Source organism: Diceros bicornis, chromosome 17 (assembly GCF_020826845.1).
Source record: "Diceros bicornis minor isolate mBicDic1 chromosome 17, mDicBic1.mat.cur, whole genome shotgun sequence".
Lineage (NCBI taxonomy): Eukaryota > Metazoa > Chordata > Mammalia > Perissodactyla > Rhinocerotidae > Diceros > Diceros bicornis.
The window spans coordinates 9,816,906-9,839,906 of NC_080756.1; the positions used below are offsets into that span (position 1 = coordinate 9,816,906).

A 23,001-nucleotide genomic window follows, 5' to 3' on the forward strand; every position below is an offset into this window, starting at 1 on the left:
ATGTTTCTATGGATAACTGTCTGGGGAAGCACATAACTAATATGAGTTATATTTTCCAGTTTTATTGATGCCTGTTTTTCTCCCACATTTGTCTTTCAGGGACTGTGTTACATTGCAAAGCTAATATAGATGATTTCTTGAATCGTTTTACTATGGAATCAACTCTAAACAAATTTATCTGCACAGTATGAGCTGAAGAGAAGCTGTATAACAGCAATTTCATGGAGTAGAACATAGCTCATTAGGACTGTGAGGTGCCATCCCGGAACACATGAATGGGGGCTACCTGGGCTGACCTTACACAAGGACTGTAGAACAAACTCACTGTACGCAGCCACACAGTTTGAATCTAACAAAACATTATTACTCTTGCCTTTGATTTCTTTGGAATGCCACCAAGGGCCTGTTGTTGTAACATGACTGCGGTCTCTATTTATTAACTTTATGTTGTAACCTGACTGTTTCATAACTGGCGTGAAAGTTACAGAATCAAAACCCTGAGTGTGTACATGCAAATTATTCAGGTTAAAAGACATGCAGTTAGGAAATACAGAGACCCAAATCCCTTTGCTAATTTGAACTTCATATAACTCACAATTTTGAGATAATAGGAAGATCTCAAGAGTATTAATGATATACAGCAGCCAACAAGTTTAGAGTAATAGCAAAAGTCTCTTTGTTCGGTTTAAATTAAACTAGTTTGTAAATATATAAAAAGATTTCTTTTTTTTTTTAAATTTCAGGTTTCCCTTCTGTGTTTCCATTCTTGCAGTCTGGTTTAATCAATGATACAAATAGTTAGATGTAATTCTATATTGTCAAACCCAGGATTGTCATTCCACAATAGAGATCCATCCACCTTCCCCCATTATCTTTAGCCATAGGAACCTAAGGAAGGACACCTTTGGTCCACAGACTGAGCATATTCAGTGAGACTTTTTCATGGTTCTGTTTCACAGATAGCATGCAAAAAATAACAGCTTAGGCACTGGAATCAAATAGACCTGAACTCAGATGCAATTTGCTAATTCACTTATTCATTCAGCAACTACTTATGGGCCAAACACTATTTTGGATAAAATAGTGAACAAAATAGATAAGTTCCTGGCTTCATATTTTTTTTATTATTCTACAGAAAAGAAGGATTCAGAAAATAAAGAACAATAAGTAAGAGAAGACACAGTGACTGCTGTGATATGGAGAAGGTATTTTTTGACAGATTATTAGCTCAATTTACTAGATATTTTACTTTTGGAAAGAGGTTCAATATCTCTAAGCAACTGTAAAAGGTAGAAAATATTACTAAATTCATAGGTCTGAAATGAAACAATATATGTAAAGTGCTGAACTCAGTGACTAGTACATAGGAAGTACTCAAAAAAAAAATCTAAGCCAATAGAGGGGAACTTTCTCAACTTGATAAAGATTGTCTACAAAAGCCCACAGCTAACATTATACTTAATGGTGAGAAACTTGAAGCATTCTCACTAAGATCAGATAGAAGACAAGGATGTCCCCTCTCACCAATTCTTTTCAAGATTGTACTGGAAGTCCTTGCTCGTGCAATAAGGCAAGAAAATGAAGTAAAGGCATACAGATTGGGAAGGAAGAACTAAAATTGGTTTTGTTCACAGATAAAATGATTGTCTATGTAGAACATTCAAAAAATTGACACCCAAACTCCTGGAACAAATAAGGGATTATAGCAAGGTTGCAGGATGCAAGGGTATTATACAAAAGTCAGTTGCTTTCCTATATATCAACAATAAACAAGTGGAATTTGAAACGAAAAAACACAATACTATTTACAGTAGCACCCCAAAAATGAAATACTTTGGTATAAATCTAACAAAATATATACAAGATCTATATAAGGAAAACTACAAAACTCTGATTAACTAAATCAAAGAAAAACTAAATAAATGGAGAAATACTCCATGTTCACAGATAAGAAGACTCAATATTGTCAGGATGTCATTTCTTCCCAACTTAATCTATAGATTCAATGCAATCCCATTAAAAACCCAGAAAATTATTTTATGGATATTAACAAACTAATTCTAAAGTTTATATGGGGAGGTAAAAGACATAGAATACCTAATACAATTTTAGAACAAAGTTGAAGGACTAATGCTACCTGAATTCAAGACCTACTATAAAGCTACAGTAATCAAGATGGTGTGATATTGGCAAAAGAACAGGCAAAAGATCAATGGAACAAAATAGAGTTTCCAGAAATAGACAGCCATAAATATAATCAACTGATCTTTGACAAAGGGGCAAAGGCAGTACAATGGAGCAAAGACTGTCTCTTCAACAAATGGTGCTGAAAAAACTGGACATCCACCTGCACAAAATGACTTTAGACACAGACATTATACTCTTCACAAAATTTAACTCAAAATGGATTATAGACCTAAATGTAAAACACAAAATTATAAACCTCCTAGAAGATAACATAGGAGAAAATCTAGATGACCTCAGATATGGTGATATCTTTTTAGATACAACACCAAAGACACAATTCAGAAAAAAATAATTTATAAGTTGGACTTCATTAAAATGAAAAAATTTTGCTCTGTAAAAGACAATAGCAAGAGAATTAGAAGACAAGACACAGACTGGGAGAAAATATTTGCAAAAGATACATCTTATAAAGACTGTTTATCTGTATAATCCAAATTATACAAAGAATACTTAAGACTCAACAATAAGAAAACAAACAACCTGATTAAAAAGTGGGACAAAGATCTTAACAGGCAGCTTGACAAAGAAGATATACAGATCAAAAATAAGCATATGAAAATATGCTCTACATCATAAGTCATCAGGGAAATGCAAATCAAAACGACAATGAGATAACACTACACACCTATTGGAATGGCCAAAATCAGGAACACTGACAACATCAAACGCTGATGAGGGTGTGGAGCAACAGGAACTCTCATTCATTGCTGGTGGTAATGAAAAATGGTACAGTCATTTTGGAAGACAGTTCAGTGCTTTCTTACAAAACCAAACATACTCTTACCATATGATCCAGCAATTGTACGCCATTGTGTTTACCCAAAGGAGTTGAAAATTTATGTCCACATAAAAACCTGTACATGAATGTCTATAGTAAATTTACTCATAATTGTCAAAACTTAGTAGCAATCAAAATGTCCTTCAGCAGATGAAAGGATAAATAAACGGTGGTAAATTCAGCACTAAAAAGAAATTATCTACCAAGCTATGAAAAGACATAGAGGAAACTTAAGTACACATTACTAAGTGAAAGAAGTCAATTTCAGAAGGCTACATACCGTATGATACCAACTATAGGACATTCTGGAAATGGCAAAATTATGGAGACAATAAAAAGATCAATGTTTGCCAAGAGTTGGAGGGAGGGAGAGAGAAATAGGTGGAACATAGAAGAATTAGGGCAATGAAAATACTCTGTATGATATTATTATGATGGATATATGTTACCACACATTTGTCTAAACCCATAGAACATACAACACCAAAAATGAACCCTAAGGTAAACTATGGACTTTGTGTGATTATGATGTGTCAATGTAGGTTCATCTTTGGTGAAAAATGTACCATTCTGGTGAGTGACATTGATAATGGGGTAGGCTATGCATACGTTGGGACAAGGAATATATGGGAAATCTCTCTACCTTCCTCTTAATTTTATTGTAAATCTAAAGCTGCTCTAAAAAAAACTTTTAAAAAATCTAAGCCATTGTTTTCATTGCTAATTAAGTTTGTTAATTAACCTTGATTTGCATTTTCTCTCCCTACTCATCATTTACATTTATTCCACAAATTAAGGAAATATTTATTATTTACCGTGTCAAAGCACCATTTTAAGTGTTGGTGGGTATGTAATAAAAAACAAAGCAAAAACAACAACAAAACACCTGTCCACCAGGAACCTCCATTTTAGCACACATGATTTCATTAGGTTGCACCATACGATTGCTGTATAATAGGTTAAAAACAGTTGAATAAGGAATTTATTCAAACTGCAGCTTCTCGTATCTCTGAAGTAAAAGTGTGGACCCTCAATTTGTATTTATAAAAGATTTTAAGTTATTTAAAGTGTAAATCAGAGACCTGAGTGTTTAGCTACATACGAGTGGCCTTTCAAGGTTTTTGAGAAGGGTCTGATCTTTATACTACAAAACAGTGTGGACTCCTACATGATAAAGTTTGTAGTTTATTATTCAATCCATAGATACCTATATTTGAAGATCATTTAATAAAAATCTCTTTTCTCAACATTAATTTTGTTTTCTAAAAACCATTATGTTTTGAAATAATTTCTTGACATATATGTAAAATCTAAGGTTGTACCCAAATTAGGACAGTGTAAATGCAATACTCAATTACATTAAAAGGAAACAAAATAATTAAAATGAAATTATCAAAAGACAAAATTTGGCTTTCTGTAAGTAAAATAGAGTTCTGGAACCTAGGATCAGCTCCTGACTATGCTATATGAGAGTCCAGGTCTGAGGAATTGGTGTTTCGTATTCTTGGCTGGGAGCATGGAGTCTGGAGTTGATGAGGTTGGGTTAGAAAACTGGCTCTGCCATTTTCCGTGTGAAAGTGGAAACGTGAGTTAGCCTATCTGTGCCTCCGTTTCCTCATGTGTAAAGTTGAGATAATACTAGCTCTTTTGTTAAAGTTTCTTATGAAGATTAAACATACGTATATGTAAGGTGCTTCGAAAGGTGTGTCCCACACGGCAAGTGCCATCAATGTAACTGTTGCTTTTATCAATATTAGTATTCATTAATACAAGATGAAACTTTGTCATTGCTTAGACTGAATGTTTATGTCCTTTTAAAATTCATATGTTGAAACGCAAACCCCAATGTGATGGTATTTGGAGGTGGGACTTTTGGGAAGTGATTAGGTCATAAGGACAGAGCTCTCATGAATGGGATGAGTGCTCTTATGAAAGAGACACCAGGGAGCCCTCTCGCCCCTTCTACCATATGAGAACACAGTGAGAAGACGACTGTGTACGAACCGGGAAGCCTTGTCACCAGATACCAAATCTGCCATCTTGATCTTGGACTTCCTAGTCTCAAGAACTGTGAGAAATAAATTTCTGTTGTTCATAAGCCACTCAGTCGGTGGTATCTTCGTTATAGCACCTGAATGACTATGACGGTCATTTTGCAAAGAATTAACTTATATCAAATGTTTTGTCCTCTTTTGTGCCTTTCCCGTTCATCTTACTGAGTAAGTGAAGAAAATGAAAAAACGATTTCTCACATGAGATTAAATTCCCCAGAGAAGATTTCTTAAATACCTGTTGCTCATTAAGAATAAAAGACTAGATGGCAAAGGATCTTGGTTTTAGTCTCAGCTCCCCCAGAACTATTATTCTTGTCAATCAAATCAGGTAACCTCTCTGAGACTCTGTTTGCACATCTGTATAATAGGGACAATTAAAACCTTAGTTATGTGTAGATATTTGAGATCTTGCCATGAACTGTTAACTTGAATATATACATGTAAGATGGTATTGTATTACCTGGATTAATAATATACCATTTTCCTCAAAATGCCCTCAAAGTGGCATCTGAAAGAGAAAACACACTGTAGAAAATAGCTCCTTCTGATATCGTATAGGGTGATGGCATAGGTGGAAAAATCAAGTTCTGTTTTTCTAAGTGTTGAAATTTTCTGTGCGTTTACGGTGTAGGTAAGGGTCCTGAGAATTAGACAATACTGCCAAAGTAGTCAAGTTTATCAAGCCTAACTCCTTTCAGAGAGACAGTATTTTCCACTGGAGAATGTTACTTTTTTCCAAACCAAGGGAAGAACGCTGGTAATACTAATAATGATAATAACAAATAGCTATAATACTAATAGCTAACACTTATATAGAACTTTCTGTGTCAGGCACTATACTCAGCATTTTACATCATCTTACTTACACTGTATTTGGGCCACCAATCAAAAGTTGTGGTCTGCCACTGTCTAGGTTGACATCACAACTGAATTGACATTACTCATTCATGAAATGAATACTTATAGAGGGCCTAATATGTGCTAGATTTCTATTTGGAAAGTTGAAGCTAGATATTCCCACTGTGCCTCGATCCCAGTCATTTTTGGTTCTGTGAAAATGTAAGCTGCTTTATTCCTCAATCTTTCACAAATTCTCATATACAAATTATTTTGTTCTATTTCTCTGCTTCCCTTCATTCCTACTCTTTCCCCTGAAAGTCTGGAACTTGTTTTACATAGGAAATAAACTACCTTACACTCTCAAACTCTCCAGAGAATGCTCCCTTCTTTCCAAGCTTAACTGAACTTGACTCAACTTCACGGCTCGTCTTGCTCTGCAACCACCCAGGGAGTAGGATGCTCCTGCAGGGATAGGCCACGAACCACAGGCACAGGTCCGTGGGTGTGGGATCGCCATTTTTCTTAGCATCCAATCACCATCCTACATCTTTGTTTGCAAAGAGAAATCATCTTCTTTTGGAAATTGTGTCATCTGGCTCAGTTCAACATAAACTGGATTTTTTTTTTTCACAAAAGCAAATAACTTAATAGATATAAATTGATATCAGCTCATTTTAAATTTATGTATATTCAGATAGAAAATTACAAAGACAGCCATTTAAATTATTTTTCACTTTTAAAATTTTCATAGAATATATAGTAGTATAGTCAGAAGACCATACAATAAACTCATTCTAAAGACGAAGTAATTCACATCCCCCATAGATAAAATGATTATCTTGCAAGTTTTTTCTCTTCCTGAAAGTTTCTCGCTTAACCAAAATTAATTTGTTTTAAAATGCAATCAATAAATGTTAAAAGCTAACAAACTCAAAGTCAGATTTGAGGCATTGGAAGAATAAATGGTAGATACTTGGACTCTTGCTATCAGGAGCACGAGACAAGCAGCAAAAGTAATGAGACTATTTTACTCTAATAATAAATTAATAACTCCTAATCATGCTTATTTCTGTTTGATTTTCCCTCTCCAAGTACAGAGTCAGCACACAGTTCTCTGCTGGAATGGAGAGCAGCATTAACATCCCTGACACGGAACAAATGACCACCCCCTGGGGAGTTTTCTTGTGGCCACAGCAGTTTCCAAGCTGAGAGAATGATAAAAAAAAAAAAAAAGGTAAACACTGGTTCCAGAAAAGTAATTTAAACTTTCTTCTAGAGGCTTTAGTTTCTGAGCTGCAAATGCCCTTTCAACCTCTCATTTTGATTTCCTTAATTGAACACACATTTCCTGAAAAATTTATTGTTTGCACAATAGTGATAAGTGCATGATCTTGAATAATTATCCCCGAACTATTAATTCTATAAAATCATAGAGAATGTCTATTTCATTCACCAGCACACCTAACATCCAACATAGTGCCTAGCACATCGGTGGTGCCTGATAAGGATTTGACGAGTGAATGAATGAATAAGAACAATGTCAGAAGGGACTGAGAAAGTCTGGATAACTCAGACAAGGGTCAAGCATTTAGTCACATGTTAATCACCAATCTGAAAGCTCTGCAAAATAAGTAACAAAGAAAGCCATTACATATTTAAATAGGGCTCAGACATGCCCTTGTGGTGAATTGAGGGCAAGGTAGCAGGCAGTCTGATGTTAATGTACTTGTGGGTGAGAATGACATTTATAGTTCCTTCCTTCCAGTTCAAGGAGAAGGTCCTAGTATAAACTATAGGCAGGGCTATTATTTGCTTCAGAGGTAGTCTCCTGAATGCAGTCACGAAGGAAAATCCAGGCCAATAAGCATGCACACCAATGAATTGTTACCACCAAATTTGTCATGCCTGCATCTTCCTGGAGAATTTAATCCCCAAATATTTGCATTAATTTCCACATGTTCGTTCCTGATTTAACAGTTTGCACAGTGGTTATTTTTCCCCCTGGTGATCTTGGAAATGACCAGGGAGGCTTAAGTTATGTACTTTGAGACATGTGGCTCTAAGATTTTGCTATTTTCACAGTGGAGGGGTTTCAAAATTGGTGGCCTCCATCCAACTTCCTACTTGTATTTCTTCTGCGTGGATTATGGAAAATATTTTTATGCCCTTACCTCCTCACATTTTTTCTTTGCATTGCTACAACTTAGAATGTCCATCTTTCTATATAATTCTTAGGGGCTTTTCTGAAGGCGCACTAAATTTACAGTATAAATGGGAGGCTTCTAGGAAGGCTGTGGGCTGCTATGGTGGTGCACACTTAACCAGCATGTCTGTCTCTTAGATCATCATTCTAGGAACTGCACTGCATGAATAAACATTAGTCTTACCTGGGATCACAGTGTTTAGAGTCGAGTCACTGTGATGTGAACTCACATCTGCTGTTTATTGTTAGTCTTTTTATTGAGGTGTTCAGACAGGTTGGGAGTTTTGATTTTTGGCTTTTTGTTTTGTATGTTTTAGAAAGAACAACATCATTTGAAAAGCAAACACTAGTACTGCCCTATTTACACAGATTATGCTTACTTAGAACACTGCCTCTAAAGAGGCATTGTGCAATACATTGAAAATGAAAGGATTCACTATGTACGTTTTTCATTTTAGTTTAACATTTTTTGAACTAATGCTACTTATGGTTGCCTGAAGCAGACCATACATGGAATGTATACTTGTCTCACACGTAACTTCAGAAGCTATATCTAGTTCTATCCCTGTTTATTGCCTAAACATATACTTAAAAACTTATAGTTCACATACATGTCTTTCATTTGCGCCCTTTCGAAAAGCTATCCGGCTCAGTGTCCAAGGAGAAAACTAAACGTGAACAGTACACATAAACTCAAGAAACTCTCTGAGAAACAAATCGACCTCAATTTTAGAGGAGGAATTTAGTAAATTTTTTAAAAAAGTAGTGAATATTGGGGCCGGCCCGGTACCATAGCAGTTAAGTGCACGTGCTCCACTGCGGCGGCCCAGGGTTTGCAGGTTCAGATCCCAGGTGCACATCAACTGCACTGCTTGTCAAGCCATGCTGTGGCGGCGTCCCATATAAAGTAGAGGAAGATGGGCATAGATGTTAGCCCAGGGCCAGTCTTCCTTGGCAAAAAAGAGGAGGATTGGCATCGGATGTTAGCTCAGGGCTAATCTTCCTCACCAAAAAAAAAAAAAAAAAAGCAGTGAATATTTAGTGAGCACTTATAAGATACCACGCACTATTTTCAGTGTTTTATATATATTATTTCATTTAAACCTCACAGTGATTCTCAGCAGTAGGCATTTCTATTATCCTCATTCCACAACTTGAAAGTGGTACCTGCAGTCCAGATCCTGCACTGTCAATTGCTCAGACTTCTCATCTCTAATAATTATTTCTTCCACCTTCCTTTAGCTACCCACTCCTCTGGTTACAGGCCTGATTTTATCATCACAGATCACCTTTAAAAGCTCAAATTCAAGTAAGCCACTTTTTTGCCTAGCACCTCTAATGCTTCTAATCCACCTATTTTGATTCTCCAATTTCAACAGGACTGTGTTAGAACAATACAGAGATTAGCAAGCACCCAGGCAAGGCTAATACACAAATGCACACCAGTTTCATATTTTTAGGTTCATAGGTTGGACAATTCAATACTGGAATTCTATCAACTTTCTCCAAATTGTTATATAGATTTATTGCAATTATAATCAAAATATCAAATAGTTACTTTATTTTTTTTTAAGAACTTGGAAACAAACTCTAAAATTTGTGTGGAAATGCAAAGGACTAAAAATGTCCAAGACAGTGTGAAGAAAAAGATCAAGGTTACGGGGCTTGCTCTACAAATATCAAGAATGATTATAAAGATACAGTAATTAAGAGCAGGTAGTGTTAGTGGAAGGGCGGATAAAGATATGGTGAAACAGGTTCTAAGCTCAGAAACAGACCCACACAAATATGAACATTTGATTTTTAGTAATAATGGTTCTATAAAACATTGAGGGAAACAGTTTTTTCAATAACTATCGTAAAAACTGATTATCCACAAGTCAAACACAAAATTAAATGAACCTCTGTCTCACCTAATACAGACACACACACACACACAATCAATTCCAGACAAATTATAGACCTAAATGTGAAAAACACCAAATAAAAGTTCTAGAATATAATATAGTAGTATCTCGATATAATCTTCAGGAGTTGGGGGGTAGGGAGTGAGTTATTAAGCAAGACAAAAAGAATTAGGCAAAAACAGGAAGACTCATAAATGGACTACATTACAATTAAGAACTCATGCTCATCAAAGGATAGCACTTCAAGAGTAAAAAAGACAACCTACAATTAATAAAAATATATTGACAACACACGTAACCAATAAAATCACATATTCAGAATATATTAAAAATTCTTAAAATGCAATAAGAAAAAGGCAAAACATGGAAAAATGGGCAAAAATCTTAAAAAGCACTTCAAAAAATGCTCAATCCTACTAATAATCAGGGAAATAAACGCAACCTAAAATCACAATAAGATACAAATCACCAATGAATAGAATGGCAACAATCCAACAGAGTCATAACACCAAGTGTGGGCAAGTATGTAGGTCAATAGGTATTTTCACAATTTGCTGGTGAGAATGTAAACTGTTAAGATCAGTTTCGAAAACAGTTGGCCGTATCTCGTAGATCTGGAAGGCAGACATAATATGACACAGCCTATTTCATGCCTAGGCATAAGTCCCATAAAAATGCTTCCTGTGTTCACTAGCATACATGGACTTGAAGGTTCATAGTGCATAGTTCAAAACTACAAATAACCGAAATGCCAACCGTAAAAATAGATAAACAAATTATAGTATATTCATATGATGGAATACTAAACAGAAATGAAAATAAACTACGGATGCATACAAAAACATCTATGAATCTTAAAAACATAATGTTAAGGGAAAGAAACCAATACAGTAAGAAAAGTACTGTATGATTTCATTTATATAAAATTCAACAACAACAACAATAACCTTTTTTTTACTGATGTATTTTTAGCTAGTAGCTCTAAAGTGAAGAAGGGAAATAAATACTGTAAAATTCAGGAAAGTTATTAAAGCAGGAGAGAGAGAGAGGTTTATGATGGGGAAGCTTCTGGGGACCTGCTGTGTTCCGTGTCTTGATCTGAGTAGGGATCACAGAGTGTTTGTCCTCCATCAATTTGTTAAGCTTATGTTTTCTTATCTTTGTTACATATTAGTAAAAAATAAGATGTAATTATATTAAAACAGCTGTAGAAGCAGATGTCACATTTTAATGTTTGTAGACAATTCTTTGAAGAAAAGGTTGAAAGATTACCATAGAGCAACATCTGGAAAGAGTAAGAAGAATGAGAGAGAGTGTGTCCTGATACTGATAAGATTTGAAATATTTACAAATCAATGAAAGCAAAAAATGTAAAATGGTAAGCAAGGTAAAAAGAGAATGCGAGTTGCAGCTTGGACCTAGAAGATGAAAGGAGCTTGGATCAATCAGGGTGCCACCTGGATACAGATGGCACGTTCAAAAGGCTTTACTTGAAAGGGATGGAGTACCCACAGAGGTGTGAACAGGATTAAGGGAACTAGAAGGATTGGTGAGGCACCCAGGGACTTGTAACAGTGGGAAGTCCTTAAGACTCCTTGGCCTAAGGAGCCAAGGCGGGGAACGAACAGGTTTAGCCAAGTCCAAGTGAGAGCTGAGGCTGAGGAGGAACTGTTGCCCATAGGAGCCAGAACCCGTAAGCAGACCCTGCTAAAATTGCAACGAAGCAGGAAAGGGGCACAGCGCAAAGGACAGGGGTGGGGAAACAAATCACCTGATATCTTTTTCCTCCCGCCGCACCATGTAATTTCCTTCCACTGCTTGCCATGTCCAAACCCGACTGAAAATCAGAGGGTGTGAGCGGTTGAGGGTGTAGTCTGAAGAGGCTAGTCTTCTACGACTCTGAACAGGGCAGAGAAAGGCAGAGCAATCACGTCGGGTTGGGAGGAGCAAATGCAGAATAATCACACAGGACTGCTGGAAACAGAGAAAGCCTAGTGCAAAAAGGACACTTCTCTTTAGGCAAGAGGAACTCTAGAAACGCATGGGTGATAATGTAGAGACAATTTTGGTGGAAGGGAAAGATAGTTAAGGAGCTCTTTTCTGATTGCCTTAATCTCAGTAGAGTCAATGCAGGGATTGCCTGCTTGCAGGGAAGTCAAACAAGAGTAGATCAGGCCATTTGGGAAGATTAGAGGAAACCAAATGACTTTGGTGGGAGATTTAGCGAGAAGTCAATTAGGTATGGGTAAAAGAACTGCTGAGTTGCACTAATGGCAACTGAATTTTTCATATAACGGCAATTTCCCTATTTCAGTGTTTAAGCACATATTAATCAAAACCACTTATACAGAAGTGAAAAAAGTTTTCTTTATTTAACTGCTTCTAAGGCAAAAAGAATTTTGAGGGCAGGAATTGTGTTTTATTCATACCTATGCCCACAGCTCCTCTCCTCCCTCACCCACATTACAGACACCAAACACATGTGCACACACACATATACCATCTAACACAGCACATTTATATAAATTGGTGCTTGAAATTTTCCTAATCACGATAGGCATTTCTTACCTTAATCTATTGTAATTAACCTAATACAAAAATACATATAAAGAGTGTTGATTGGTTGAGTCCTGGGTTTTAGTCCTAGTTCCACTAGGTAATTTTGGTGTGTGCTGTGGTCTGAATGTTTGTGTCCCCCTAAAATTCACATGTTGAAACACTATTGCCCAAAGTGATGGTATTAGGAGGTGGGCCTCTTGGAGGTGCTTAAGCCATGAGGGTAGAAATCCCACGAATGCGATTAGTGCCTTACAAAGTGGCTCCAGAGGGATCCCTAGCTCCTTCCACTAAGTGAGGACACAGTAAGAAGGCACCAGCTATGAATCAGGAAGAGAGTCCTCACCAGAAGGTGACCATGCTGGTGCTTTGATCTAGACTTCTCAGCCTCCAGAACTTTGAGCCATAAATTTCTGTTGTTTATAAGCCACCCAATCTGTGGTATTTAGAGCAGTCTGATGAAGCCAGACTAAGACAGTTAGGTCAGGTGTACATCCTCCTTAAGCTTCAATTCAGTAAGCATTACTTTATGGAGCCATTCTATGCAAGGCAATATGAAAGATGGTTTCTGCAGTTGATTATTTTGATGGAAACCAGAAGCGTATATGCCAAATAGTTCAAGAATATTTGATTGACATGTGCATATATATTTTTCCTCATCTCTCTTCATATATTTTCTGACCTTACCAGTAAATGGTGATATTAAATTAAAGCAAGACAATAATTATCTACTAATCATATAGTATAGTAAAAATTTTCTAACCTGTTCTTGGGAAATATTTAGATTTTCTTTTAAAGCCAAATGATTTAAAAAAGACATTTGTGATCATAGCTTCTGAAATAATGGGTGTTCATTCCCCAAACTATCCAGCAGTGCATACCTGAAGTGTGCTTAGCCTAGCCTCTATTAGGTAACAATGAAGACATCAAGTCATATTAAGCCAATAGTTTTTAGCCGGAAGGTAAAGATCAGCAAGAATTTTTGAAGGTTCAGGTATACCGACATCAGGAGTATGGCAGTAGTTGAAATGGATATTAGTCACCTATTATTATTAAAGCTGTACCTAAGGAATATCTTTCATGATGGAGTCAGAAGAGTGTGTGGTTTTGAGCACTATATACTCCCTGGAAATTGGGATATGACTTTAAGATGAGAGATATGATCAGAGGCTATATTCTTACAGAGGAGAGTCTCTGTCCAGAGTTAAGGTGTTCATTATGCAAACCTTTACTGAGGGACAGCTATGTGCACGGCAAGCTATCAGGCACTAAGCAGAGTGCCAGCAGGAGGGGCAGAGGTCGGGGTGTAGAAACACCACTACTCCATGACCTGTTCTATTCAGAAATGATTCATTGCCTTTGGTTATGACAACAGTAGAATCCATAGTTCTCTTTGAATCATTCCATTCTTAATACCTGCCAATCAGAGAGTAGATAATAATCAGTTGTTAGACATTTCCATCAATAGCCCCAGGGTAGTGTCCTTGAGATGCTATCTGAAAAATTTCTTCATTAAGGAATGCGCCAGCTCTGAGAAGAGGACTGAGCGTGCACTGCTTAAACACAGGGTGTAGTGGTGGGGTTACCAAGGGACAGGGATCAAGCAGAAGGGTAAATAGCATACTTTGATTCTAAGGCTATGTTTACACCAGTTTCTGGAATATGGGAAAGTCATTTGAGACCCAGGAGACATATTTCTTATCCAATCTGCCACTAATTATTAATGCAAAATGTGATATTTTGGCATGGGTATTTTGGCATCAAAGTGTAAAAACGTTGGAATATATTTCCAAGAAATATATGTGTAACAGACCTCTCCAACCAGCATCTTCATCTGCAAGCCAACTGAATACAGGGGTAGGCAGGGATCAGCAATAGGCAGTAAGATATCTGTTACTTGACAATATTTTTGACAATAAAAAGTATTAGGTAGCATCACAATGTCACATATCACCATTTACTAATCTTAGGTAAGTTATTTGACCATTCTGGGTCTTGGTTTTCTCAATAAAAACTGAAGTAGTTGAGTCAAATTATCTCTAAGCTATCTTTAACTCTAACAGACTGTGGAACAATAATTGTTTAAGGTGAAGAAAACATAACCAGATCTTGTGCATGATCCTTAAAGTCCACTTTTTATGTGACCAATCATAATGGGCAAAATGTCTTTTCTGCCACAAGATATTTGTTATTATTAGAACTATTATCAATAGTATCCAAACTCTACTAGACTAGAGCCTGAAGTCTTCACAATGCGGCTTTGACTAATTAGTTGATGTATAAATAAGATTCGAAGCTTTAGCATTACTGTAGTTTAACCAGGCTAGAGTCTTTTAGAGTCAATATTTCTTTTGAGTGATTCTTAATATTCACGTATGCAACACATCACAAAGAATCACGCAAGCTCAAAACTGTGTCCATTGGTCAATACTGAGAGCTCAAAACTTTAGCACATACATTTTTTTCTTGTTAGTTTTTATTTTGATTTTTTATAATTACAGTAAAATACACATAACATAATATTTATCATTTCAACCATTCTAAAAAGTACAGTTCAGTGGCATTAAATATATTCACAATGTTGTGCAACCAGCACCATTATCTAGTTCCAGAACTTTTCCATTCCCTCAAATGGAAACCCCAAACCCATTAGCAGTCACTCCCTATTCCCTCCTCTTCCAGCCCCTGTCAACCACTAATCTACTTTCTGTCTCTATGGGTTTACCCATTATGGATATTTCTTATGAAAATGAGATCATATAATATGTGAACTTTTGTGACTGGCTTCTTTCACTTATCAAGTTTTCAAGGTTCATCTATGTTATAGCAGGTATCAATACTTCTATTTTTTTTATGCTTGAATAATATTCTATTGTATGTATGTACCACATTTTGTTTACCCATTCATTGGTTGGTGGACTTTTGGATTGTTTCCGTTCTTTTGACCATTGTGAATAATGTTGCTATGGAGACTCATATCCAAGTTCTCATTTGAAGACTGTTTTCAATTATCTTAGGCAAACACTTAAGAGCAGAATTGTTGAGTCACGTGTCTAACTATGTTTAACTTACTAAGATATTGCCAAACCGTTAATCAACTGTAGTCGCACCATTTTGCATTCAGTACATGTATTTTTAAATATAATAGATAAAATTATTATACTAATAAGATGGCTGAAGGCTGAGAAGTTAGGTAACTCACTTACCCAAGGTCACCATCTATAATTTGTTGGTTTCCTGATTAAACTTGGAGCTCATCAATCACAAGCCTGAGTCCATAAAAACACAGACAGGAAAACATATCTGATGTACGTTTTTTCCTGGGATATGAAGAATTATAGCTTTATTTTCACATTTATTTTGTTGTTGCTGTAAACTGAATTAAACGTTCCCCATCAAATTTCCTATTTCCTCTTAGTTTGACTTACCTTCTGTTACCAAATAGGGCACAGTTTAAAGTTATTTGGATTATATAATGCACTTATTCATTCAGTCCTTCATATGCAACAAACACTTATTTGGCAACCTCGCAGCATGATAGCTGAATATTCGCTATTAAACTATAACAAAATTCCACACTCTTTGCTCTAAAAAATTTTACCTAATTTGCATAACAAGAGAGTAGTTGTGGTCTGTTTGCTTCTTTATTGAAAAGGAGAATCTAGTGATTTTAGAAGGGAAGAAATACCATTGAGACTAAAATGCATAAGTCAAGGTGAATGTCGTCCCTCTAGACCCTCAAGCAATGAGGTCACACGGTTGTATTAAGGTGAAAGCACCTGCAGGCCACAGTGCAGTACTCGGCAGGAACTTCCCCTTACAGAATTCCAGAGTCTCTGAGGATCACGTGTGGACACTTCTTTTACATGTTCCCCGCTTTATATATGAACTTCAAACACCCTTAGGCACATTAAGGAATTGATTTAGTTCGATTGCCAGTGTCACAGAGCTCATGAAAATAGATCTAATCTTGTTGGGATAGATTAAAAAATTGTCCCGTTCCTTGTATAATCTGTATAGCTAGTAGGAGTATAGGAAGTTAGGGGAATACGATCACATTTACACAATGATTTCTAGGGCATTGAGCATTCCTACGAGAAATAATATGTAGAGAATTTCTTAAAGCCAGACATTAAAGAAGAATGGTTTTAGTAAAGTGAGGTGCAGGGAGTTGTACAAACATTATTGCTAAAAATACATATTCAGTATCTGAACAGGCAACATATGATTTCAGCTGATTGTCTGTCCTGTAACCTATTTTAGCAGGTACTCAAAAAATAACCAGGCACTGTATTAGGCCCTCCAAATACATTGCCTTATTTCATATGTACCTACATGGGAGACATCATCATGAAATATGCATGTGAACATAAATATATGTATGTATGCATTTATTTCATGGCAATGTCCCATATAAAAGAAATAGTATTAACAAAATATCAATATATTTACAACTTACATGTTTTATTATTTTATGCATAAGCAAATAGATTAAAATGTGGTCTTTCTTCAGCTATGTGTAAGTTTCACTTGGAGTTGAATTTTCATAAAACAATGATTTACGCTTGTTTTAGATGAAAGCAATGGCTTCTTCAATAGTTTTAAGACAGAGCTTTGAAAAAGTGATGGGGTGTAACCTGAAGATGGACTAGTTGAAACATCTGACTCTGCATCATGTTGATAACACTCTTCTGAAACTATCACCTGCTTTGTGAGACACTTGATATAGCTGCAAAAACAAGTGGCAAAGATTAGAGCACAGACACTGGATCTCACTTAACAAAATAGATATAGTGCTAGTTTGGCTGCCTACGTATGGTGGCATCCCATTGAATTCCACATGGGATCTTTTTGTACTAAGTCTATGTAATCAAACCCATTGTTAGCCAATTTTATATGGAAATTAGCCCCATCCTATAAATGGATTACTCTGTTCACTGCAGTCTGTGCTGAATGCTATCATGCATTTTCTCTTTTACTCTGCGTGATTCATTGAATATTTTATGGGCTTGTTTGCTACAGAGAATGAAAGGTAACTTGTGAAGTTGGCTTGAGAAAAATCCAGGTGAGGACGAGTAATGTAAAGACTTAATTACATTTCTCAGTAATCCTCAACCCACCAGGATTACATCAGCAGGAAAATGGTACCCAAAATGAAATCTCTGCAGATATCACACATACCAAGTGAGCTTACAGACTTCCCCAGAAATCCTAGCAGGTGGCTGGTAAAACATCTTTGAATGACCCACCAATAAGTTACAACATGGTGGAGAAAGAAGCCATTGTTTCATATAGTTAGGGTGCTAGAATTTTCAATAGGAATGCAACAATTAACTATTTGAGTTTCTTAAACATGAACATTCTGAATATGCCTTTGTTTTTTTTTAAAGATTTTATTTATTTATTTTTTTCCCCCCAAAGCCCCAGTAGATAGCTGTGTGTCATAGTTTCACATCCTCTAGTCGCTGTATGTGGGACGCCGCGCCAGCATGGCTGGAGAAGCGGTGGGTCGGTGCACGCCGGGGATCTAAACCCGGGCCTCCAGCAGCCGAGCGCGTGCACTCAACCGCCAAGCCACGGGGCCGGCCCCTATGCCTTTGTTTTTAATTGAACTATATAAATTGTCATTTACTTTCAGCAATAATCATAGTCAATGGAAAAGAAAAGATAAAGAGTATGTTTTGAATACTTCCAGTGCCATCTATTGGCTGTTAAATGTGTTGTTTCAATGCTAAGCCAAAACATACCAATCACTGGGTAAGTAGGAAGACATTTCACACATTCAAGACAAAAACACATCCAATCGATTGTTTGAAGGGTTAGAAATATCACAATGTACCTCAGGATTCTTATATGTAGTATTCCAAATCAGATAATATATTTGGTATATAAGAAGAAGGAGTAAACAGAGATATAAATATTTTAAACATAAATTCTAGACTCACAAGGATCTGGTACATCATATTCAATACCAACCATAGAATATTTTACTTATGTTTCAAACAAAACTAATGACTCTTCTTTATATAATGAATAATTTTCTAAAAGCCTTGCTGCTTTTACACACTCAATGTTAATCTTCTTTTTGTCATTGTAAGCATAAAGGAAGCTGTTTTGTGTCACAAAAATGGCTCAATTAATAGCATTTTCTCTTCGTGCAAGGATCAGAAATGAACCGAGAAAAGATTGTGAAGTAGATTTTTAAAGACATCTTTTCTAAAACTCCCTTTTTACATGTGTATTATAATTGCTAGATTAGATAATTTGAACATTCAAATTAAAGGACATGCAATTAATTAGTTTCAGGTAAAATTGTTTTCTCATTCAATTTTGCTAGCACAGCTAATTGAATAATGAAGAGTTAAGCCAAGGAAAAAGAAAGCCACTCTTAACATTTGGCTCTCTCTTCCCGCTTCTCATAATGAGGACTTTCCTACATTTACAATCCATAAAAGTCCTCACTGAGAGAGAGAGAGAAAGAGAGAGAGAAAGTGGGGAGAGAGGGAGAGAGAGAAATATTGGGATGAATTGGTAGTCTTGGTGTATCCAAAAATAATACAATTTTCTCATGGTATAGTGAGTTGTTAAAATTTCTCCCTTTTTGATCTCCAATCCACCCTACTTTGGGTTTGCGAATATGTATGTAGTTTTTAACGCTATATTTTTATATAACACTTCAATATACTGCACATTTTTCACTTGTTTCTGCCATATTAATTAATTGTTAACTACTTATTAAAAAACTTTATAAGCTCTTACAGTGAGGTGAAATACACATTTGAAGTCATATATTAAAGAGAAATTTAATGCTTAATTTTTCTGAGCTACTGTTAGTTTTCTCTCTTTTTTTTTTGTATTTCTATGGTGATACTTCAGTTTTACCAAAGAAATAACAAAGTCCTTACAGCATCTGAAGGATTTCATTAGTGATATAACTTCTATAGATCTAAATCTATTTGGAAATGGGACCCGTTTTTCCAATATTTCTTCTATTCAAATAATTGTTTTCATATATGGAAGACAGATAAAACAGTCCTTTCTACTGTCAATGCCACCGATTTTGCTTCAGGAGGGTTAGCTACGCAATGAAACATACAAAAATGACTGTGAAAACTATATAGGTGCTTGGCTGTTGTCTATAATTTATGCAAACAGAGGTCTTTTTGATTTTACAAAGTATTCAATATTCAGAACGTGTGAATAAAATTGTGGTACTCTGTGCTTGAAAATAAACAGAACACATGAAATCAAACCCCAAAAGAAACACACAAAAGAAGAGGCCTGTCCTGTCTTAAACTCATGCTTTGTCTCTAATGACTTCATCAGTCATGGCTTATACTGGCTCTCAAAGGTGGTCATTCTCCAGAGAACTGGTTTACTGCCTGGTAAGATCATGACATCCTTGAAGGTGAATCTCAGGGTTTGAGATGATTCAGCAATGTCCAGGAACTTGCCTGCATTTGCTCCATGAAAAATTAATACAGCTCAGAACATAAAGGGAGTTCTCATCAATGCATTGCTATTTAAGTTGTCATTTGTATACACATCCTGCCAAGAAGCTAAGTACGGATGCTGGGATCAATTTAGATAAGAAAACTAAGGGAGATGAAAAGGGAGAATCTAGTTGAATTACTTTTTTGTACAAATGAGAATGAAGCTACACGTGCAAGTGTACATGCCTTTCACAGTTCACAGCATAGATCTACTCGGCAGTTTACATCAATGTCTCTACATTTTCTAGCTAAACAGAAATCCTACTGGAGATCCGGCTCTGTGTTTCCTCCAGGGAACCAGATAGCTGCAGCCATCCTGACTTTGCTTCCTCTATCAATCTACAATGATTAAGGATCTGAGCTCTGGAAGCAGATGCTTGGCTTTAAATCCCTGCTCTGACACTTATCTCCTGGATAAACTGGGGCAAATTACACAAAGCCTCAGAGCCTCAGTTTCTTTGTGTGTAAAATAAAAACAATACCGTCTAGCACTGTGGAAAGATCATGTATGATGGTACCTTTAAAGAGCTTGTTATTGGGCCTAACTGCGCAGAGCAGATATTTAACAAATTTTAGCCATTATTATTATGTAAGATTCAAGCTTGTTTGGTTAAAAAAAAAGTGATTTATTTTAAGGAGAAAAAAGAGTGGGACACAATCAAACAATTGGATCCCAGCCTGCCTAAAGCTTCCAGTTCAGTTTTGTGACTCTCAACCGAGAAAGACGCAAACTCATTTGTAGTTGGGCTCCTTACGGTAGTATGACGAGCAGGGCAGTAGTGAACAGAGCTGACGTCAGATTCTAACCAGCGCCCCGTGCAGTCAGGATAAAGATGTTTACTGAATATACAAGTGCCCCGTGTCATAGGAACTTGTGAAATCAGTGCTTTTCCTCTCGGGGCAGCCCTGCAGGCACCAGCACGGCTCCTTCACCCACAACAGAGAAGGCCACCCTGACAACACCCAGGGCATCTCTCTGGAAGACCCTCTTCCGTCAACACTCGTACTCCAAGGTCAACCCCTTCGCTGATCATCAGATTCCAATTCACACAAAACATGGAGAATTTAAGAATTTATTTTAAAAAATCTTTGAATAGCAAACATGGAGAGATGAGAACTGAAAGAAAGAGATCGAGAGAGAAAAGAGAATGAGTGGATGGGAATTCAGAGAGAAAGTGAAATTCAGAGTCAGAAGGTGAGGGTGAGAGAGAAAAATAAACGGGCCATAGCCACAGGATAGCCAGGGCATGGGGGAGAGGCAAGAAGAGAAGAAATAGCAGAGGAGAGGGCAAGGGAAGACGGTGGGGTGGGGTGAGGGTGCTGAGAAGCTTATTCTGAAACCACGTGAGCCGCACAGAGACAGCACATTTATTTGTGCCTGGCAACGCCCTCTCTTCTACTGCTTATTCCTGCTTTTGTGCCAGCCTTAGTTTTAAGTGTTTTCTTTAACTTCTGTATTCTTTACAGCAACTGTATGAGGTGGGTAGATACTATTAGAATTATCATTTTTATAGTTGAGAAAACTTAGGTGTAGAAATAATAATCAACTAGAAGAAACACACACCGCTGTTTCCCTTTTCCTTACGGGTAATGAAGGAGTCAACTTTGATCACCCTCTTGAAGGAACTCCAATCTCTCCTATTTAAGCCCCTCCTTGATTATTAAACTTTACAGTCAATGCATCATAGAAAACCAAATTCCTCAGTTCTGGCATTTTACAGTGGGATCAATTACTCGGTCTCAATTAATCAACTAACAGGTCTCGTCTTATTTATAAAAATGCTACCACTGGATATTTGAAGTGTTTTTCAGAGTACTGAAATGAACTTCATTCTATCTATTTCAATTAAAAGGCATGAAATGTAGTGTGCTTATGATTAAAAGATTTTTAAAATATTGTTTTTCTAAGGAATATCTTAAAATTTAAGCCTTTCCTTATTTTAGGTCGAGCTCATCCTTCCAATAATCACGATATGTGGCTAAATTAAGCATTACACCTACCATTAGTAACTAATGATCAACTGAAAAGGAAAAAAAAAGCCCCAAAGTTGAAAACTAAACTATTTTGGAATTGAAATTTTGAGAAGGATATTTTCCATGCTTTCCCATTATATAGTGTTTTAACAGCATTTAGAATTTGGAAAATAAGTTTTGCAATTTTTTTAGTTAATTTCCACAATACTGCTGTGAAGAAGGTAGGTGTTACACATTGTGTGATTACAATTAGGTATCAGTTGAATATTTTAAACCACATTTTATGTACAATGGTTTCAAGTAGGCGATTATTAAAGGATAAGAAAATTAAAGTTCATGTACGAAACTCTTAACTAAGATTATATTGTCTACTCGAGACTATATTGTTGTGATTGGTATGTAGATTTTTAGGGTAAACAATCTCATGATATGAAAATAGAATAAACTGGAACCTAAAAGTTTAACATAGTAAGAATTTCTTTGAGTGTGACTTTAGCTCTGTGATGCTGCAGCAAGCTCACAAAATATTTCTGAGTATACATTATATATATTTGACCTGGTAAAATTATGACTAATTAATAAAAGGAAAAGGAAAGAATGATGAAGAAAAAAAGAGAAGAATGGGAGGAGGAAGAGGAGAAAAAGGAGGAAGAATTACTTTTAGGTTACAGAGCATTTTTAAGATATGTTACCTCATAAAAGCCCTATGAAATATTATTATTTCTGTTTCACAGATAAGGAAACTGAGGCATAAGTTTTAAATAAGTTACCTAAGGTCACATAAATGTAATTGGAACAACATGAAATCGATATCATAGGATACCATTATTTTCAATAGAGATACTTCTGTGTGTGTGTGTGTGTGTGTGTATGTGTGTGTCTTTGCTAAATCACTTCAGCATCAATGAATAATCATTTTGCCATATGCTCTGAAATGAAATAAAAATAA

General features: G+C 36.2%; 1 long non-coding RNA gene across 1 annotated transcript in view; it reads right to left on the bottom strand.

Moving 5' to 3' along the window:
* LOC131415621 (uncharacterized) overlaps positions 1–11,865 on the bottom strand; it is a 46,826-nt gene extending 34,961 nt beyond the window's left edge. The window contains exon 1 of the long non-coding RNA XR_009222500.1: positions 11,801–11,865. This is a non-coding gene — a long non-coding RNA (uncharacterized LOC131415621). The remainder of the gene's footprint in view (positions 1–11,800) is intronic.
* Positions 11,866–23,001: the final 11,136 nt, after the last annotated feature.